Here is a 7,459-nt window from a genome sequence, read left to right on the forward strand (position 1 = left end):
GACTCATGGCAGCCCAGCTCCAGGTTGAGCTGTTGTTCAGCATCTTAGCTGTAGAGGGCAGTGTCACTGGCCCTCATATGTGGGATCTGAACCGGGCCCTCTTGCGTCCCAAGCCAGTTCTTAACCATCGCGCCACTTGGCCGGCCCCCGCCAGGCCTCTTTGATGTTCCTGTAATTCTTATTCATAAAATATATTTCAGGCCCAGTCACTGAGCCTGGATCCCAGCCCTGTACTCTGCCCGCTGTGTCTGGTGGCTATGGGATCACAGCCAGGCTTGGAAGCAAACAGCCCAGCATCAAACAGCCCAGGCTGGGTGGCTTCCTCAACAGCTGGCCTCAATTTACTTATCTGTGCAGTGGGCTCCACACAGACCACTCCAGGAAAAGGATTTCTGGTGGGGGCTCTGCAGGCAGCTGGGTGAATCCACCCTTGGGTTCTGTTGTCTCTGATGGTCAGGGCACGGCAAATCAGGGTCCTTTGCAAATGTGTTGGCCCTGAGTCCATGTCCTGTCTCCACAGACCCACTGGGGGCTTTGCCAAGCCACTGGGCTTCTCTGGGCCTCAGTTTCCCCTTCTGTGAAATGGGGGTGGTTTGTGATACAAGGCACAGTTCTGAAGTGTCAAGCCTCGGACTGGGTGCCACGAAGGGGATATTTTTGGGTAAAGTGAGTTACTGCCTGCTGTCCCCCTTAGAACTTCAGTTCCTAAAGGGGAAGCTCCCCTCTACCCCTGTGTCCTGGTTGTGTCTCCAGAGGACCGGGGCCTCTCTAAATCTATGTGAATAGCCTGCAGTGTGTCTCCCTGTCTCTGAACTTCAGTTCCCCAACTTTGAAATGGCCACAACTGACTGACATGTCCCTCCTGGTATTGGGGGCAGGCCCTCACCCACTCCGAGGAGCCTTCATCCCCAGACCGACCCCCTCTCTGTGCTGGCTTGCACCCCCCATGGTATGGGGAACTCACCCCCTCCACAGGGCCTGTAGGTAGAGGTTTGATGTATGTCAGGCTGGGGCCCAGGGGTGGGTCTGGGGGAGGCATTTCTGAGAAGAGGTGGAGACAGTTCTCAGAAACCCAAGACCCTGAGGGATGCCTTTCCCTTCTCAGAAATGCTCCCCCCACCAACTCAGGAAGATGCTAGAGCAAGAAATATGGGCAGCTGTGGGCAGGGGGCTCAGGCCGCCCTGAATCTTCCCTTCTCCGGCATGGCCTCCCCATCCCAGACCATGTCTCCCACCTCCTGCCAGCCTCCAGGGACCCCCATCCTTTCCTCCAATGCCTGGGGCGCATCCCACTCCCTTTGCTATGTCCCGCATGGTTCTGCGCTAAGGGCTCTCTCACCCCCTGCCCCTCATTATCTCATCCCTTGTTGTGTAACCCACCCACCCGCTTTTGGCTAACAACCCATGAATCCAGAATTTACACCCACTCAGCACAAAATTAGGTGCTGCTTCACCTGTGCCCCATCTACTGTCTGGGCATGGTCCCCTCCCACACTGGGGATGGGATGACACTAGGACCTGAACCCTCTTCTACCTCATAGCTTCCAACTGCTCAGGCCCAAGGGTAATGCTAAACACAGCAGCCTCTTCCAAGTGGGACATTTCTGGTCCCCTCCCCCAGGAAACAGACTCAGCCCAGGGTACACCCCCCCCCAAAGTGTTTCTCTTGGTCAACAGCCCTGGGACATCAGGGCCACCATGATGTCCATGCTAGGAATGACCACATCATGCTCCAGGCTGACCAGCTACATTTTACACACAGCTGGGGTCTCACCCAGGGACCCCCAGGAAGCGAGATGATTATCTTTGTCCTGAAGTTGATTCACCTGAGTTCTTACCCATCACAGGTCACCTCAGTATCCACAGAAGCAGGGTGGGTCTGTGGACACCTGGTGGGCAATAATGGGGGGCTGAGATTCAGGGGGAACCCCTGCCTTGGTATTGGGTTGGAGATGCTGATAAGAAAAGAAGGAACACCAGTTCGCTCCACTGTTCCCGGATCAGACCCCTCCCCTGCTCGAAAACCCGGGGCGGTCCTTCCAGAAGTGCCCCCCAAAGTTGGTGGGTGCAGAGGGAGTGGGAGGGAGAATTAGACTTGGGTTCACAGCCTGGCCACAGGGTGCCCCTGTGCCTCACTCGTGGGGTCTCCCATCGGGGACCCTACTCCGTGAAAGCTCTGACCCCGTTGCCCTTTCCCCTCCAGCCCCCCTCCATGGGCACATCCCTAATTTCCAGGCACACCAGACTTCCTTGGACATCACTAATAGGTCACCCATTGTAGTTTGCAAACTTCCCAGCTTCCAATTTCTGCCATAAATATCAGGTTTCACACCTACTGAATGACTTTTAAAAATGGACAGTCAGAACAACAGGAAATAACAAGTGCTGGCGAGAAGGTGGAGAAGCTGGAGCCTGGGCATTGCTGGAGCAGCCACCAGGGGAATGCCGGTGACCCCTTGGAAAGTTAGACAGAGCCGCCACATGACCCAGCAATGTGGGCCTGTAACTGAATTTTTAAAAATTTGAGGTAAAATTGACATAACATAAAGCTAACCATTTTAAAGTGTACAATTCAGTGGTTTTTAGTACATTCTCAGAGTTGTGCAACCAGCACTTCTATCTAGTGCCAGAACATTCCATCACCCCAAAATAAACCATGTCCCTATCAGCAGTCACCCCCACCCCCCTCCCCAGCCCTTGAAAACCACTAACCCACGTCCTGTCTGTGGATGTGCCGGTTCTGGACCTTTCCCATAAGTGGAATCACACACTGTGTGACCTTGTGTGTCTGGCATCTCTCACTGAGCACCGTGTGTTCAAGGTCCATCCACGTTGAGGCGAGTGTCAGTACCTCACTCTTTTCCAATGGCTTAGTGACACTCCCGTGTGTGGATGGGCCATGCTGTGTGTGTGTGTCTGTCTCCTGCTGATGGATACTTGGGCTGTGTCCACCTTGTGGCCATTGTGAATAATGCTGCTGTGGACATTGGTGTACAAATACCTGTTTAAGCCCATTTTCAATTCTTTGGGGCATAGACTTAGGAGTCTGGTCATATGGTTATTCTGTTTATCTTTCTGAGGAATTGCCAGACTGTTTTCCACGGTGCTGCCCCATTATAGCCCTGAATTCACCTTCATCCTCTGTAGACAAATACCCGTCTGAGAAAATGGGTTTGAAACCAAGTGGCTTGGTGCGGAGGGTTCTCAGCTCAGCTCAGTCAGACCATCACTCAGACCTTCACCAAGCCCGCACCCTCTTTTGCCTCAGTTTCCCCTTCTGATAAGGGTCAGACTGGGGTTTCAAATCTTTGCATGTAGTGGCAGAACCCTTTATCCAAAGGATCAGTTTGCACAAGGTCAGTGGTGCAGATGGATGAAACAGGGGTCCTCTCCTCCAGGTGGGGTGTAGGTTTGGGGCTCATATGAGTTTCCTGTTGTGGCTGTAACAAGTCACCACAAATCAAGGCTTAAACCACACACATTTATCATCTCACAGCTCTGAGGTCAGGAGTCCGACAGGGGCCTCTCTAGGCTAAACCCAGGTGAGGGCAGGGCCGGTCCTTCTGGAGGCCCCAGAGAGAACCGTTTCCAGCCTTTTCCAGCTTCTAGAGGCACCGCGTCCTGGCTCGTGGCCCCTCCTCCATCATCACAGCCAGCAGCACAGCCTCTTCCATCTCCCTGACTCTGAGCCTCCTGCCTCCCTCTTATGAGGACCTGTGATGACACTGGGCCCCTTGTAATCCAGGGTTGTCCCCATCTCAGGGGCCTTGACTTAATCTACCTTCAAAGTCCCTCTGCCACGTGAGGTGACATGTCCGCAGGTCCCATGGATTAGGGGTGAATGTCTTTTGGGGGCCACTATTCAGCCCACCACAGAAGACACCCCTCCACTCAACCTCCCTCACTCTTGACCCACCTTGGAGCTAGGACACCATTCCCTGGGATTAGATGATCTCCAGTCACTCACTCAATAAGCATTTATTGAACGCCAGCTGTGTACCAGGTGGCTGTGTACCAGGGCCTGCTTTGTGGATGTGCCACCTGTGTAGGTGTCTACGCTGTATGAGTGGTTCAGTGCTCTCAGTGTTTTGAAATTCTTGTTAATTTGATTTCTTAATTTGTGTTTCATAAGTGGAATCTGATGAGACAATGAAGCAGAACAGGATGCATGCACAAGACATGTGTCTCTCTGTTCCTGGTGGCTGCCCTTGCATCTGCCAGCTTCCTCAGTGTTAGTGAAGTGTTTGCAAGTCCAGAAATGAAATGAAAACAGCTTGGTGTGGGGCCGTACTTCGATGGCTCTGGTGAGATCAAGACACACACGTGTACAACCTATGAAACATAAGCAAACTGTAATTTTGGTGATTCTGCCCAGAGGCGTTCTGTGCTTTAATATTTGTTTGCATTTAAAATTGGCATTGCAACAGAACCATCACATTCCTGCTGCTCATTCTAATTTTTAATTTGTTTTATGTAGAATGACATGGAATAGCAAATGCAAAAAAAAAATGAGGTGGAGAGAGAGACACTGTGCAAGGAAGGAAAAAACTTTACATCTTAGCACCTTGAATGACAACTCTTTTCTTGCTTTGGAACTAGAGACCCTGCATTCTTATTTTGCAGTGAGTCCTGTAAATTCCATAGCTGGTCCTGTATGTATATTAAGTGCTGGAGACAGTGTGAACAGACAAAAATCTCTACTTTCACAGACCAGACATTTTAGTGGGCAGACAGACAACAAACAAATGAATATTACACATGCAAGATGACATGAGCTATGGAGAAAAATTAAGAGGCAGGGAGATTGGGAGGCTGAGGGAGTTGTGGTTATTTATTTGTTACATGTATCAAATGCCTGCTTTGTACTGGTGGTGATGATAACTTGTTTTCAAGTTGTTTTAGTATAAGAGGAGACTGAAAAATCTCAGGGAAGGGCTTTGGCCAGTGTGGGTCATGTGCCCATGCCTGTACCAATGACCACAGCCAGGGAAGGAGATACTACACAATTGGCTGGTTTGGGTAAGGAACCCACTCTCATGGCCAACACATGGTTCAGAAGGATCCCCCAGAGTGGGGGGAGACAGGGCTGGACACAGATATTTCTAGGCCCAAGAAGTTAGGGCTGGGGTGAAGGGTGGGGTGCAGTTATGATCAAAGTCTATCCTTCGAATAATCCTATGAGGATTCACAGAGGAGGGGGCATTGGAGCTGGGGCTTTGAGAAATGAGTAAGAGTTTGCCTGGTGATGAAGATGGAGGACAGAGGACGCAGAACCAGTGAGAGAGAGAGAGAGAGAGAGAGAGAGAGAGAGAGCATGGCTGTCAAAAGGGGTAGTGATGGGGGCCAGCCAGATGGCTCAGTTGGTTAGAGCGCGAACTCTGAGCAACAGGGTTGCCGGTTCGATTCCCACATGGGCCACTGATCTGCGCCCAGGATGAGCTGCCGCTGAGCTGGTGAGAGCGTGTGCTCTTAGCAGCAAGATTGCCAGTTCAACACCCGTATGTGATGGTGGGCTGCGCACCCCCTCCACCCCCGCAACTAAGATGGAACACGGCACCTTGAGCTGAGCAGCCACGAGCTGCCGAGGGGCTGCTGGATGGCTCAGTGTGCAACAAGGTTACCGGCTCGACTCCCACATGGGATGGTAGACTACACCCTGTCCTTCCCGGCAACTAGATTAAAAGTAGCAACTGGACTTAGAGCTGAGCTTGCGCCCTCCACAACTAAGATTGAAGGACAACAACTTGACTTGGAGCTGATGGGTCCTGGAAAAACACAATGTTCCCCTTCCCCCAATTCCCCAACACTGTTCCCTCCCCCCAATTCCCCAGTAAAAATCTTTAAAAAAAAAAGAGTGGGTAATGATGGGGCAGGCTAGGCCAAATCAGGATAGTGGGAACTTTGACCTCAGGCAAAGAAAAGCAGGGGAGGTATGTACTATGTCTGCTGTGGTCAGTGTTGGGGATAGTTTAGATCACGAGTCAGCAAACTATAGGCTGAAGGCCAAATGTGGCCCTTGTCCTGGTTTTATAAATAAAGTTTTATTGGCACACAGCCACACCTACTCATATATGTATCGTCTATGATGCTTTCACTATAAGAGCAGAGATGGCAGTCCTGACAGGAACTGTCTGGCCCACAAACCTGAAACTATTTATGCTCTGGCCCTTTACAGCCTGGTCTAGAGGAGTGAGAACAGAGGGGGAGACTCAAGAGGAGGTGAGGCCATGGGCATGCTAAAGAGGGAGCCTTTTCCAGGGAGACTCAGGAGGCAAGAAGGAAGATGTTGGAAGAATTGAATGTGGGGCCGGGGGAGGGAGATGGGTGGATTGCCGGGCCATCACTGATGGGGACACAGGAAGACCTTGAGGCCAGTTAAGCTGGCTGAGTCAGGGACCTAGAACGGTGGGGAGGGGCTCTCTGGAGGGGGGTGGACACACAGGACTGGAATCTTCCATGAGGCCTGGTAGCCCAGGGCTAAGGCTTCAATGGGCCTGGAGGGTCCTGCTGGCTATCTTCAGACTGGCCCCCATGGTGCCAGAGCGCACCAGGCTACTTATGCGTACAACCTAGAAGGCTCCACGGCCTGGAAATTCCAAGAGTCCCACACTCCCCTGGAGGCACATACCAGGTATGGGAGCCTTCCTGAGTGACTGCCCAACTGATCCAGAGAAACTCTGAGTCAAGAAGGGTCTGAGTTATCGGTGGATGTTCTGTACCAGGAACTGCATGAGCCGCTATCTATGACGTGGTCTGAGTATTTGTTATCACCATAAGTGACCAGGCTGAGGTGTCCACACAGTGGGTACAAACCTGGCACAGGGCTAGAGTCCAGCTTGGGCAAAGCTTCACATGACCGCCAGAGGCATGGGGGCTTCATCCACATAGGACTCGAGCCTGTACCAAATGCCCACCCAGCCTCCATTGTGCCCTCTAAATGCCCCAGGTCAGGGCTGCTGGACTCATCCCAATGGCCTTTGCTGACCCAGTGCCCCAGCATCCCACCTGGGCCCCTGCGGTCTCCTTCTGGCACCCTGGGCCCCACCTGGCACAGAGCTGGTGTCCAAGGATGCCCGGAAGGATGGGCTGTGGGGAGGGCCCTGAGATCAATAGCTCTGCCAGTTGCCGGGGCGGACGGAAGCCAGGCTGGGGCGGCCGCCTGCTGTCCCCCACCCCACCCTTCAGGAAGGCGGATAAGACTCGGGGACCCTCTTGAGCGAAGCTGGGCACCCGCCTGCCACCCGGCACCCCTATCTGCCATGGAAGGACCCAGTTCCTGAATTGCTCCAATGGGCCACGCCGAAGGCTTCCACCGAAGCCTTTAATAGCCAGGGCCTAATGTTTTATTGTTGGTTTTAAAAGTGTAATTAGTTCAAGTGTAAACAGAAAAAACCTGCTTAATTAAGAATTTTTAAATGGGCATAAAGCTCCAGCGGAAACTTAGGCGAACCCCTAGAGC

The sequence above is a fragment of the Hipposideros armiger genome, unplaced genomic scaffold, assembly GCF_001890085.2.
Source record: "Hipposideros armiger isolate ML-2016 unplaced genomic scaffold, ASM189008v1 scaffold_275, whole genome shotgun sequence".
Classification (NCBI taxonomy): Eukaryota; Metazoa; Chordata; class Mammalia; order Chiroptera; family Hipposideridae; genus Hipposideros; species Hipposideros armiger.